General features: G+C 39.3%; 1 protein-coding gene across 1 annotated transcript in view; it reads right to left on the reverse strand.

Moving 5' to 3' along the window:
- Window positions 1–14894, reverse strand: part of LOC136866260 (serine/arginine repetitive matrix protein 2) — a 519326-nt gene that overhangs the window by 351498 nt on the left and 152934 nt on the right. The gene's annotated exons all lie outside the window — the stretch shown is intronic.

Here is a 14894-nt window from a genome sequence, read left to right on the forward strand (position 1 = left end):
ATAAACTTGTGGTGTTGTAGAGGTGGAATATTGACTTAACCTAAAAGTATAAGTGGTATGTTACAACCCATTATTCTCGTGATTTTGTGATTAAACTTTGTGATAAGTGGTATGTTCTGAGCTGTCAGTGGAGAGATGGCGTAGGAGGACACCAGTAGACGAATAAGTCTGAGTGGTGTCTTTAAAAGTAGAAAAGATCACAATATGAAGATAAAGTTGGAATTCAAGAGGACAAATTGTGGCAAATATTCGTTTATAGGAAGGGGAGTTAGGGATTGGAATAACTTACCAAGGAAAATGTTCAATAATTTTCCAATTTCTTTGCGATCATTTAAGAAAAGGCTAGGAAAACAACAGATAGGGAATCTACCACCTGGGCGACTGCCCTAAATGCAGATCAGTAGTGATTGATTGATTGATTGATTGATTGATTGTATCCAGGTGCATCTGGACTACCTGGGGACCATGAGACCAGTTCGCGATGTTACGCCCGACGCCCTCAATTGTACATATATAGAATGTAATAGACGTATTCAGGCTTTAACGGCATAAGGGGAAAACGTCGACCACTATGGGAGAATACTAGCCCACAAACTGTTACGTGCATTTCAGGATGATATCTGTAGAAGGTGGATCATCTACGTGAAGAGAGAGAAGATTTCTGAAGCGGACATAACAAGGCTTATGGAATTCCTCAATGAAGAAGTGGAAGGCGCAATGACGGTGCAGAAAATCAAAGGAGACAATGCCATCTCAAACTCATATTACCCAACTGCTGCTTCCTTGCAAGTCACTACTAGGATGGGCCAGACGGCCAGGAGGACGAAGATGTCACCTTCTTGCATTTTTTGCGAAGGGGAAGACCATTGGGCTCAAAATTCTACCAAGATGACAGGTGTCAAACAATGCATAGACAAGGTAAAGTCTACTCAAAGATGCTTTTTATGCTTTAACAGAAGTCACACCTCGAGAAACTGCAGCAAAAAGAACAAAGTATCCTGCACTAAATGTAAGGGACCAAATCTCATCTCCATCTGTGAAGGACAAGTGGGAGTAACTGTAGGGAAAATAAATATTAGCATGCCAAACTTGACATACCTCCAAACACCTCGAATTTGGGTCATCGGACCAACCGGTCTTCAGAAAAGAACACGTTGAATTCTGGATGCCGGAAGTCAGTCAAAGCTTCATCAGCTCGGAACTCGTAGATGATATGAAGCTGAAAGTCATTGACCAGAGAGATCTGTTAGTCACAGCATTTGAAGCACCATTAAGTACATCAGTGACTCGCAGATTGGCCAACTTCAGCATAAGTGGAATGTGGACGAAAGATTCCGTGCGAATCTCGGCATTTGAAAGCAGGAACATGTACTCACTACACCCAACCATCCCAAGTCACATCCAGAGTCTATTGCGCCTTCGCAAATTGCAACTAGCAGATCCTCAAGATGAGGCAGACGATCTGACAATCAAGGTCCTGATAGGAGCACACCAGTACTGACAGGTGATGAAGGACGAACAACCAATACACATCTTGAGTTCCATGGTAATTCTTCCCTCTAGGTTTGGTTGGATTCTTAGTAAGAGTAAGTCTGGTACTACAGTGAATCACGTACCCGTAAACCACATCAGTATCATTGCAGAATTACTATCTTCCGAGGAAAATCTACGCGAGTTTTGGGATCTAGAGACAGTTGGGATAAAGGAAGATCATCGAGCACACACTGCAAGCGAATCTCCAATCTTGGAAGACTTTCACGAGTCATTCAAAATGGAGGATGGAAGGAGAGTTGTCTGCCTACCAAGGAAGGAAGGAGTAATACTGCACTTGAATCGCAAGAACACAGAGACGTTTTGATTCCCTGAAGAACAAACTTAATGGAAACAAACAGTTCCGAGAGGTACACCACGCTCTAATGACCGCCTACTTTGTGAAGGGACATGTAGAGATGGCCCCTGAGGCTGAATCAGCTACTGACACCTATTTGCCTCACCATGCTATAATAGAGCAAAGAGACGGCACGACAAAGTGTAGAATAGTTTTTGACGCTTCATATCATGAACGGGGTTCCCTATCACTAAATGACACCTTGGAGGCAGGGCGTAATCTCCTACCAGAAATTCTGGCAACACTACTCCGCTTCCGACTCTACCGACTAGCTTTAATTGGGGACAGAACCCAAGCCTTTCTGCAGTTGTGCCTGGATAAAAATGACAGAGACTTAACACAATTTCTATGGTTTGCAATGGAGAGAGGGGAAAATGGAGATTGGAAGACAACTGACAACACCACAGTATACAGATTCGCCTGCTTGCCATTTGGACTTACATGTAGCACATTCCTTTTATCAGCTACTTTATGTGAATTGGCTTCCAGATTTTGTGACAAGTATCCCTTGGCTACAAAACTGCTAGATCAAGGGACCTTCATGGATGATTTCACAGCCAGTGTAGAAGACAATGAAATCATTGCTGTGTACTACGAGATAACAGGGCTTCTCCGAGAGATACAAATGCCAATGTCAAAGTGGGCGACCAATTCAGCACAGTTAAAGGATATATGGAGAGCTGAAGGGCGCGAGGAGAAGAGAGAGACACAAGTTTGGGGAGTTAACTGGAACACACACATGGACTGTCCTCTTTTCGACCCTGAAGACGTCATTGGAACGCTACCAGAAGAGCCAGCAACGAAGAGACAGGTACTACAAGCTACAGCAAAATTTTACAACCCACTTGGTTTCCTGTCGCCAATGTCGATTACAGGAAATATCCTGTTCCAGGGTACTTGCTGTAGAGGGATAGCATGGGACAATCTCCTACCCATAGAGCTAGCAAGAAGGTTGCAAACCTGGACTTCCAGCCTCATTCACTTGTCGGCCATTGAAATCCCTCGATGGATAGGATCTCCTTCTACAACGCCAGAGAACTATCAAATGCATGTATTCTGCGACGCTTCGGAGAGGCCTTATGGTGCTGTACTTTAACTCAGAGTAGGGGCAAGCAATACAGTCTCCGTACACTTGGTTTGCAGCAAGAACAGACTGTCGCCTACCAAGCGAGTGACCCACCCAAGACTTGAACTCCTTTACCCTCTAGTGGGTATAAGACTTCTAAAGTATTTCTGTCAGTCTATAGGATATGATATCACGAGGGCAACACCATGGAGTAATTCTATGGTGACACTAGGCTGGATTCACAACAATCCAAATAGATGGAAACCATTCACCTCCAATCGTGTCAAGGAAATTCAGCAGAGCTCCAATCCTGCACAATGGCGACATTGTCCAGGTGAAGACAATCCAGCAGATATACTATCACAGGGAATGTTAGCGAAAGAGTTGCAGAGCTCACTATGGTGGCATACATCACGATAGCTTGCCAACGCTCCCAATTCCTGGCCTCAACACTCAGTGTCTAACACCATCCCACTCCCTGAGGCAAGAAAGAATGGCCTAGTATTAACAGTTAGCACATGGGAAAGTCCCATAGACGCCAGTCGATTCAGCTCGTATTGAAAGATGATTCGGGTCATGGGTTGGATTTTACGGTTTATGAAGAATGTTCGAAGCACAGAGAAACACGACTGTGAATTAACTACCAAGGAACTGAAGACTGCGAAACTGCGCTGGATCTACATTGTACAATTGGGAAGCTTTGGTGCAGAACACACATGTCTACCAGAGAAAATGAATCTCCCATCCAAGTCCAAAATTGCACGCTATAATCCCTTCCTGGAGGGAGATCTCATCAGACTGGCAGGATGCCTGGATCATGCAGACCTAACATCTGAAGAGAAGCATTCACTCCTCCCATCAATATCCAAAACTGTTAATTAAGCACACACACATCCATCTACAGCATCTGGGAGTAAGATTTGTACTATGCGAACTACACTCGCAGTACTGGATCTTAAAGGCAGGCCAGTCCATTAAGAAAGTCATTCACGCTTGCCTCCCTTGCAAAATCGCCAAGAACCGCCGAGGAGGCAAAATACAAGCGCCCCTACCTGTGGATTGCATACAATCCACTAAACCTTTCACGGTCACGGGAGTGGACTTCGCTGGTCCACTATATATCAGGGTGGGGAGCGTGTTACAGAAACTGTATATCGTACTGTTGACTTGCGCCACTACAAGGGCTTTGCACCTGCAATTAACATCGGTCATGAGTACTGAAAAATTCATCATGTCGTTCAGACGCTTCTCCAGCAGACACGGATTACCTCACACCATCTACTCAGACAATGCAAAGACCTTTCAAGCGGCGAGCAGAGAACTGGCGGAACTTTCTTGGATCTTCACGGACCCATGTACAAGCCAGCATTTCGCCCACAACGGTGTATCCTGGAAGTTTATTGTTCCATGGGCAGCTTGGTAGGGAGGCTGGTGGGAACAACTGGTGTGCACAACAAAACGATGCTTGAGAAAAGTGTTGGGCACGTCTCAAGTGGACAGGGAAACTCTGAGAACAATAATGGCATAAATAGAAGCCACCATTAACAGCAGACCAATTACACAAGACGGTCCCAACGTACTGAAACCAAACCACTTCATACACGGGGGACTATTAACAACATTACCCAACGGTATAGAACCTAGCGTCTATACAGATCTGAGAAAAGAAGCAAGACTAAGGGCAAAGATGCAAGATGACTTCTGGAAGAGGTGGAAGAAGGAGTACCTTCTCGCCCTAAGAAGTTTCTACGAGGTGCGGCAACCAGACAGAGTATCGACAAAGTGCCGGAAGGGGGATGTTGTCCTGCTTTAAGACGATCTGCATCCACGTCACATATGGCAACGAGCTCGCATCACTGGAGTGAGACCTGGGCGTGACGGGAAAGCGAAGACTCCCGTCCTCCGACTCAGCGATGGAACGGAGATCACCCGACCGGTACAGCTGGTCGTACCATTGGAGATTGACCAGGGTGGGAAAGATGTGGAGGATTAACGATGCCTGTATTTTCTCTCTGTATGAATTCTTTTGTATCTTCTTTGACCTCTCTTTGTACGAAGTGAAGTGTAATAAAGAAAACTTGTGTTTATATATATGTAGCAAAGGCTTTTCAGTCTGTCAAACACATAGCAAATACAATGTAAATTAAAACACTAAAAGCATATCTGTAAAACACACACTAACATACAAAGAATGACATGTTTCGTTCTACAAGAACATCCTCAGATTCTATCAAATCACTTAAAATAAGCTTATATATGTACAGTATTGTTTACGTAGCGTAAACTTGTCAATGATAGAGAGATGAGTGATAACATGAAACAGTAATGACAAAAAATAAATTATATACAATTATAATATAGTGAAAAACTTACGTATTTATCTAATAATAATAATAATAATAATAATAATAATAATAATACCGTTCCGTACTTCATTCACTTATTATAAATAATAAAAATTATAATAATTACATTCATCCATATTACATACAGGTACAATTAACATGAAATAGGTCAATAACATCTCTCCCCCCCTCCAATGTTGATGGAAAGTTCCACAGCGCTCCAGCCGCTCCGCCCTGCATCTCTCCCCCCCCCTCTCCACTCTATAGTCTACCCGATTTTATCATCCAATAGGAGAGATCCACATCGATCTACTAGGCCCCTCCCTGTCCTGCCCTCCCCTCCCCACGCACAGCGTGGCTCACCACAAACTTTCCATGACCACAGTCCTGAAATAGTGTTTGGTGACAACAGACTTAACATCGGCAGTCTAGATAAATACGTAAGTTTTTCACTATATTATAATTGTATATAATTTATTTTTTGTCATTACTGTTTCATGTTATCACTCATCTCTCTATCATTGACAAGTTTACGCTACGTAAACAATACTGTACATATATAAGCTTATTTTAAGTGATTTGATAGAATCTGAGGATGTTCTTGTAGAACGAAACATGTCATTCTTTGTATGTTAGTGTGTGTTTTACAGATATGCTTTTAGTGTTTTAATTTACATTGTATTTGCTATGTGTTTGACAGACTGAAAAGCCTTTGCTACATTTAACTAAGTCAACACTGGAAAACATGGCTTCATTTTTAACAAATTATTCGGCCAGTCAGGCAAATTACGAAGCCAAAAAGCTCAAATCACTTAAAATTAAAATCATGAACATTGACAAGTCAATCACATTTAATAAGAAATGTCTAGAATTAGAGCTCGTTCCTAAGTACATACCCATAAAAGCTAAACCCACAACAACTTCTGCTAAAATATCAACATCTCAATCACAGTTACTATGGATCAGAAACGAAATCAAATTCGCGTACATAAAGAAACAGCAAATCAATAAACAAATTCTACGCATCCATTTAAACCTAAGCAACTTCTGGCACCGCACACAATGGACATCCTATTCCAACTTTTTACACGATTACATTAAAAAGGAAGCAATCCGGAAACAGAAGGTTATTGACAATAAAATACGTAACCTAATGATTAAACAGAAAAGTCCAGATAACGCTAAGCACAACAAACTCGCGAATTTTCACCCTAGATTAATTAACAGATCAGACACTACCTTTTCAAAGAATGAAATAGATCTGCTAGAGAAAGGTCTCAAATTCAACTGCCAGGAACGTCATAACGAAAACAACATAAAACAGCTCATCACTGACGTAGAAATTGCCTGCGACAAAATACCCTCTCCACAAAGAGAAATAATAAAAAACGTAGCCACCAACGAAGCCCTAAAAATAATCGCACATGAAAATTCCACTAAACAACCGAATTACGCCACTCAATACTCGGCAATGAAAACAGTTAAGAACAAAATTAAAAACGACAACCTTATCATCACGAAAGCGGATAAAGGTAACACAACAGTCATAATGAAAAAAGACGAATACATAGAAAAAACAATAGAATTTATCAACAACAACGGTATTCAAGAATTGCAACGCGACCCTACAAATAAATTTCAAAACCAAATAAAGCAAGCTATCAAGGAAACAGACTTAATTTTCACGAAACAAGAAAAAGAAAGCCTCATAATCAAAAATCCTAAACTCCCCACACTAAGAGCCCTGCCCAAAATACACAAAGAGCTTTGTCCCATTAGACCAATAGTAAATTTTAAAGGTGCGCCAAGTTACAATGTAAGCAAACAACTGAACATCATTCTAAAAGAGAAAATTTCACTTAAAGGAGACAGATCAATTAAAAACAGCCTAGAACTAATTAAAGAATTAAATAAACTTAAAATAACAGAGAGCACACGTATGATATCCTTTGACATCACTAACATGTACACCAACATACCAATAGATGAATCCATTTAAAATTATCGAAAACCTTCTTAAGGAAAACACCTCTCTACAAGAAACCAAAGAAATTATTAACCTTCTTAGAACAACACTACACCAAAATTGCTTTGCATTTAACGACAAAATCTATTGCCAAACAGAAGGGTTAGCCATGGGCTCACCGTTATCAGGTATAATAGCAAACATTTTTCTCAATAACTTCGAAAACATGTTCTTAATGGGCCAGCTTTCAAAAGGAATCTTACATTGGAGCAGATTTGTGGATGACGTCATATGCATATATGATAATGACGTCACTAATGCAGACCAGTTATTAAACACTCTAAATTCTTTACACAAATCCATCAGCTTCACAATGGAACCAGAAAATAACAAGAAAATAAACTATTTGGACATCACAATCAACAGGAATAATGACAACCTATCTTACAAGGTATACAGAAAGCCCACTCAGACGTCACACACTATTGACAACAACTCGAACCACCCATACACACACAAAATAGCAGGACTGAACACAATGATACATAGAGCTATTTCCATACCAATGAGCACAACAGATTTCAATGAAGAAATGCAAATAATTAAACAAATCGCGAAAGAAAACAACCATCCTCCAGGCACAGTGGATAAACTTTTAAATAAACATAAGAAAAGTCGCCGGGAAAGCACCACACACGACAAAGAAAACTACGTGGTTCTCAACTATGTTAACAATAACACATACAAAGTAGCTAACATTTTCAAGAAACAAGGTTTAAAAGTAGCTTTTCGAACGAATAACACACTACAGAGACACTTCAGCAGGTGCAACTTAAACAAAAAGGACCCTTTCTCAAAGTCAGGAGTGTATGAACTCAAATGCCAAGAACCTAACTGCAACGCCACATACATAGGTCAAACAAAACGTAATTTCCATACAAGATACAAAGAACACAAAAACGCGATCAGATATAATCGGCATTCAGCCTTCGGGGAGCACATCTACGACTGTTCACACCATTTCACAGACATCAACACTGATCTAAAAATTTTACACTTCGAAAATAAAAGTAAATCTTTGAATATAAAAGAAGCAATAGAAATTTACGTCGCAAAAAATACTAATGCCAATAACCTGAATGAGCATACACATTTAAATAATTCCCCCCTATTCGCTCTACTCACATAATATCTAACAACACCTACTCCTTAATTTGCTTCTATCGTAAATAATAATAATAATAATAATAATAATAATAATAATAATAATAATAATAATAATAATAATAATACACATTTAAATCATTTCCCCCCTATTTGCTCTACTCGCATAATATCTGACAACACCTACTCCTTAAATAGCTTCTATCGTAAATAATAATAGTAATAATAATAATAATAATAACGTCCCTTACTTTATTCAACTAAAAAAAATTTTTAATTTGCATTCATCCATATTACATAAAGGTACATTCGCATGGAAAAGGTCAATAACCTCTCTCCCCTCTCCAATGTTAACGGAAGGTGAATTGCTTTTTTCATAATAATAATAATAATAATAATAATAATAATAATAATAATAATAATACCGTTCCGTACTTCATTCACTTATTATAAATAATAAAAATTATAATAATTACATTCATCCATATTACATACAGGTACAATTAACATGAAATAGGTCAATAACATCTCTCCCCCCCTCCAATGTTGATGGAAAGTTCCACAGCGCTCCAGCCGCTCCGCCCTGCATCTCTCCCCCCCCCTCTCCACTCTATAGTCTACCCGATTTTATCATCCAATAGGAGAGATCCACATCGATCTACTAGGCCCCTCCCTGTCCTGCCCTCCCCTCCCCACGCACAGCGTGGCTCACCACAAACTTTCCATGACCACAGTCCTGAAATAGTGTTTGGTGACAACAGACTTAACATCGGCAGTCTAGATAAATACGTAAGTTTTTCACTATATTATAATTGTATATAATTTATTTTTTGTCATTACTGTTTCATGTTATCACTCATCTCTCTATCATTGACAAGTTTACGCTACGTAAACAATACTGTACATATATAAGCTTATTTTAAGTGATTTGATAGAATCTGAGGATGTTCTTGTAGAACGAAACATGTCATTCTTTGTATGTTAGTGTGTGTTTTACAGATATGCTTTTAGTGTTTTAATTTACATTGTATTTGCTATGTGTTTGACAGACTGAAAAGCCTTTGCTACATTTAACTAAGTCAACACTGGAAAACATGGCTTCATTTTTAACAAAAAGTTTATATATATGACAAAAGGGAGTTCCATTTTATTATATTTTAAACACCGTAAGGCAATGAGGGAGACAATAGTCAGATCACTGACCACAACAGTACCATATTTGCTCACATATAACTTGCCACCGCGTATATCCCGCACCCCATTTTTAACATCTGAAATTTCTGGAAAAAATCCCTGCACATAACTTGCATTATTTTCTGACATTGTCATAAAGACTTATGGTACATACATGAAATAAAGTTTGGGTATTCTCTGGACGTACCTACACTGAATATCAGGACTGAACCAATTGCTGTTATGGTACTTTGTACGTGACAGTACAAGAAGAAGCTGCATTTCTTTCTACCTGCAAAACGGTTGAAGCTAGCTGTTGTAACAAAAATATCTAACTCACAAACCCCTGCTCCAAGGCCGCATTCCTAGCCAGTCACACTCAGCCATCCCTCTTACTCTTCCGTCTTTGTCAATAATATACTTTTCGCTACCTTTCTGCTATGTTTCCGTGAACTGGGAGTGTTTCCCTGTCCAGGCAGTCAAGTGACCACGGTATTAGGTATCGTCCATCTGTTGTATTGTCGACAAGTACTAGTATTCTGTCTTCACTTTTCATGCTTGCTTCTCAGTTTTCTTGTGTTGGTTGGTCTTTAAGTTATGGAAAAACATGGGAGTTATACAGCAGGGTTTAAGCTAAAAGTGATAAAATATGCTAAAGAACATAGTAACAGACTGAGTTTAATGTTCAATACTGATATAAACAGAAAGCTCCACTAGAAACCACCAACCGAACACATAAGGCATTCAGAGGGCTGAAAACTGGTAAGTTTCCCGAGCTGGAACACTGGGTCCGTACAGAGTGGGGAGCATGGCCAGGGGCACTACTTCAACGCCCAGCAATGCCAGTGTGGGACAATTAAATTGAAATAATAAATAAGGTAGTTCAACCTATTCAATACAAATAAATACGAAATGTAGTGTTACATTCCTATTTAATTATAAGTGGATTCGGTACCGGTTTCGACCCCAATCCGGATCATCATCAGCCGAACAAAACGCAAAAAACAATGCATAGGTAAGAAAGAAAGAAAATAAAAGATCAAGTCCCCACAAAAAACAGTTGAAAAGGCAATGTAAAACAACGGGGATAGGCACTGTAAAATTCAGAAAAAGTAGAAGGTAAGTCACTTAAAAGAAGCAAGGCGCAATCTTCTGAGCAGCAGCATAGCACACGTAAAGTTCAGCATCGTCTCATAATGTTTACGAGAAGCGGAGAACAGTTAGTATGAGTCAGCTTGCATACACTATTAGGCGCAAAGTCATAACACAATCCAACAAATAAGAAGATCCAAAATCGTGCAGAAGCCGAAGACGAGTAGCTCAATTGAAGTAAATTGCCAGCTCCCGAAGATCAGTGCGACGTATTCAACGTCAAGCACTGTGCTCTCAAACGCCGACGGAACTTGATGAATAGCTTAATGATTCAGTACTTGCTTCGGTCGCGGAAATGTACATATACATATACATGTAATACAATTCAATATAATTGAAATATGTAAATAGATCTTGTAGATTTTTTAGAACAGTTGACGCAAAAAACAATTGTTCTGCAGACATTTGGTGAAAGACATGAAGAAACATCTTCAGGAAACGAAGACTCATCTCGTCATTCCTGGTGGACTCAAATATTGTCTACAGCCCTGAGATGTTTCCGTCAACAAGCACTTCCAGGACAACATATGTAAATTGTACGCCGAATGGACGGCAGGAGGAGAATATGAGCTGATGCCAGCAGGCAAAATAAAGAGGCCGTCAGTTGAACTCGTATGTGATTGGGTTACGTGGGCATGGGTTATGGTGCCAACAGATGTTATTGAGAAGAGTTTCTTGAAGACGGGCATCGCAAATGCATGGGACGGAAGTCAGGATGATACAGTATGGGATGGAGACCAGAATGATGCAAGCGAGAATAGCTTGGAGACTGAAGGCAGTGACAATGAATAGGGTAAGTATGCCAGTTGTCTTGTTCCAATAGCCTAATGCAAATTGTACGTTTTTTCGGGAATACGATCTTTTGCCCACAAATCCCCGCATATATCATACACCGAAAATGTTCACACTTATTTTTGTCAAAAAAATGCGAGTTATATGAGAGCAAATACGGTATGATATAAATCACATTTGAACTTTTATAGAAATAAACTTTTATAAATTTTGAAAGTAATGTTTTGGATGTTTTTATAAGCTGTATTGCATATTAATCATAAATGTCATACAACATAAATCAACACACATGAATATTTATAAAGAAAATCTGATCATAGAGGATTGGGTGGAATGAATAGTAGGATATCGTCAATAATAGATTGACTTATTAGGTGTGTAAAAAAAATATAATAATTCAACATTTTTGCAACACCTAATTCTTTTTTATGTTCAAAGTCTTTCAAGAAACTCTCGGTAAAAGTGTTTCCAAGTGTTAATTAACCTCTTCGCCTGGAGGCACAAACTCTTTGTGAACGATTCCCTGGCTATCAAAAAGGCAAATCAGAAAGATTTTGATTTTTGACTTGCTCATTCTTGCTACTTTTATTTATGGAGAATTTCGAGTGTGCCGTTCCATGCTCTAGTGCTTAGTTTCTGGGACATACTCAAACAGCCAAGACAGTCACCAGTAATGACACGTTCCTGAAAATGGGGATCATTTTCAATGGATTTCAAAAACAGTCAACTCGCCTGTCCATCCACATATCCTTTTGATCCTGCGTCAGGTTTCTCAGAACTATTTTTGAGCAGAATTTTCTCATCCCTAATTCATTAGTCAAAATCTGATGAACAGTGGTATGACTCAAATTCAACTCTGCCTTGATCATTCTGATTGTCAACTGATCAGAATGCACAACATCCCAGATTCTGTCGACATTTGCATTGGTTCTTGAAACTGCAGGCCTTCAGCTGCAAGGTTCACCTTCAATCACCTCTCTTCCTTCTGCAAATGCCTTAAACCACTGAAACACCTGGGCCCTTGACAAAACACTGTCTTCTTAGACCTGCCAAAGTTTTGAAAAAGTTTCCTTTGCACTGGGTTCAAGTTTGAAGCAGAACCTGATCACACACTGATGCTCAAAATTCTTGTCACCCACTGTCAGAACGCACAAGAAAAATCTGCTTCACTAAAAAAGTCTCTATAGACAACCAATGTGAAACATGATCTAGCGAGTTCCAACTCGCCCTGATGGCATATCACACATTCACCCACCCCCCCTCCAAGCCCACATCACCAGTGCTGTCCGATCAAATACTAAGCTAGTAGTCTCCTTACATTATTTACACACCTCATGTTTAATCTTAAAATGAATACATAGGGAAAGAAATACCACTCTTGTCACCACAGACTACAGTTACTTTGTTTTGAACATGATGGCAGGTACATGATCACTATTATGTTTAACACATTGTTCCAAATATCAAATGAAGGAATGCAACACATGGTTTAGCATGATCAAGGGGATTTGTTGTATGGCTTCTCAAAATATGGTCCTTAAGTGTCAGTCAAATGTTACAGGGCATGTAGCAAACATGTTATCTTTCAGCTAACCCCCGACAAAAAAGTCTGGAGTGGTTAAGTCCGGCAACTGTGCTCACGGTCTCCAACTTGGGAAATCAATTTGCAGGAGAAAGCTATTCACAAGACAGCTGTGAAGTGGCATGCCAAAAGTAGTGTTGAAACCACATCTGGGTGTGGATGAACAACAGTGGAAGGAGAGAGTTGTTCAGAATGTCCACACAGCAATCACTGTTAATTGTAACGGAATGGCTGTTGTGGTCAAGGAAAGAAAGAGCCTAAAATGCTAAACGAAGCAAAGCAGCAATACAAAATAATACATTCGCTATGAAGCAAATTTTTCTGCACCTCGTATGGGTTAATTGGTACCCAGTAATGATTTATTACACTCCCAGATAGTTGCCAGTAGGTGTCATCCAACATGACAAAGTTGATGAGGATCTACAGGTTGACTTCTAAAACATCTAAGGAACTCTATGGCAAAGGTTCTTCAGTCAACCTTGTCACATTTGGTCAGGTGTTACACAACCTCCATCCTGTACAGACTGAACTTCAGGTGAGCTTGAAGGGTTAACTGCATGCAGCAACGGGTCTTAAGAATACTTTGTGACACCGCAAGGGTTGGCATTTGTGAATTACAATTTGGCGGTTAATTCGAAATTGCCTAATGCGAAGTCCGATTTTTGCGTCCCAATGACTTTGAATTAACGATGTTTTACTGTATATATACAGGTAAGAATAAATTATGATATTAATTTACAGGTATTTACATTAACTGAACTGATATAAATGTCTATATACAGTGCATGTTTCATGATATAACCTCAAAAACCACACGATCATATCGTATGTATACATGATGTAGTAGTAGTAGTAGTAGTAATAATAATAATAATAATAATAAATGGATGTAACACTTCATAGCTATACATACAATAATAATAATTGTAAAATAATAATTATTATAGTAATAATAATTATTCAAGTTCGATATTTGCATTAGTTACCCATGGGCGAGAGAATATTGTTTTCAAGTTGTACCTGTTATCGCATTTGCGTCACTACACGACTCAAATCAGGCCATTCATTCCACTTAATCCCGTACTATGACTAATTAGAAACCATCCAGAACAGAGAACGGAACTATCTGAACAGAATACCACCGAGAAACTATAACATACCTGGTTTACAAATTCAAATGTAGTGAATGTGTTACATTCTAAAAAGGAAAAAGCATGTCAAAATTTAAAAATAAGGTTACATCTGAGCACTTGCATATAACACAGAATATACAATTTCCAACCATCAAGTAGAAAAGGACACAAATATATAGACACCAACATAGCATGGACATTATCACATCCACTCTAAAGGAGTTAGCCTAAACAATATAGAGCAAACACACACACACTATCTTAATACATCAACTTTCTCAATGAACAGACAAGTCAAATTACATGCACTGTTCAACCACTGAAGATGGCTGGAAGTGCTCCAATGAGGTAAGCTAATACATTTACAGTCAAAACTAGACTTTGGTGAAATAATAACAATTACTGTAATGTAATGGTCATCATGACCTTTGCTGGCAAGATGTAGTGTTTACAGTGCACTATGTCTTCTGGTTTGGGCTAGAATAAATTTGTTACTTTCAGTGACCTGTCTCAGTCTCAACCTTGGCTTTGACAATATGAAAGTGACCGAGGTATGAGAGATGCTGGAAATGCCATTCCTGATGCAGCCAGTTCCTGTTATGAATGGTGTGAAAATATCGCTCATAAGATCCG

Source organism: Anabrus simplex, chromosome 3, assembly GCF_040414725.1.
Source record: "Anabrus simplex isolate iqAnaSimp1 chromosome 3, ASM4041472v1, whole genome shotgun sequence".
Lineage (NCBI taxonomy): Eukaryota > Metazoa > Arthropoda > Insecta > Orthoptera > Tettigoniidae > Anabrus > Anabrus simplex.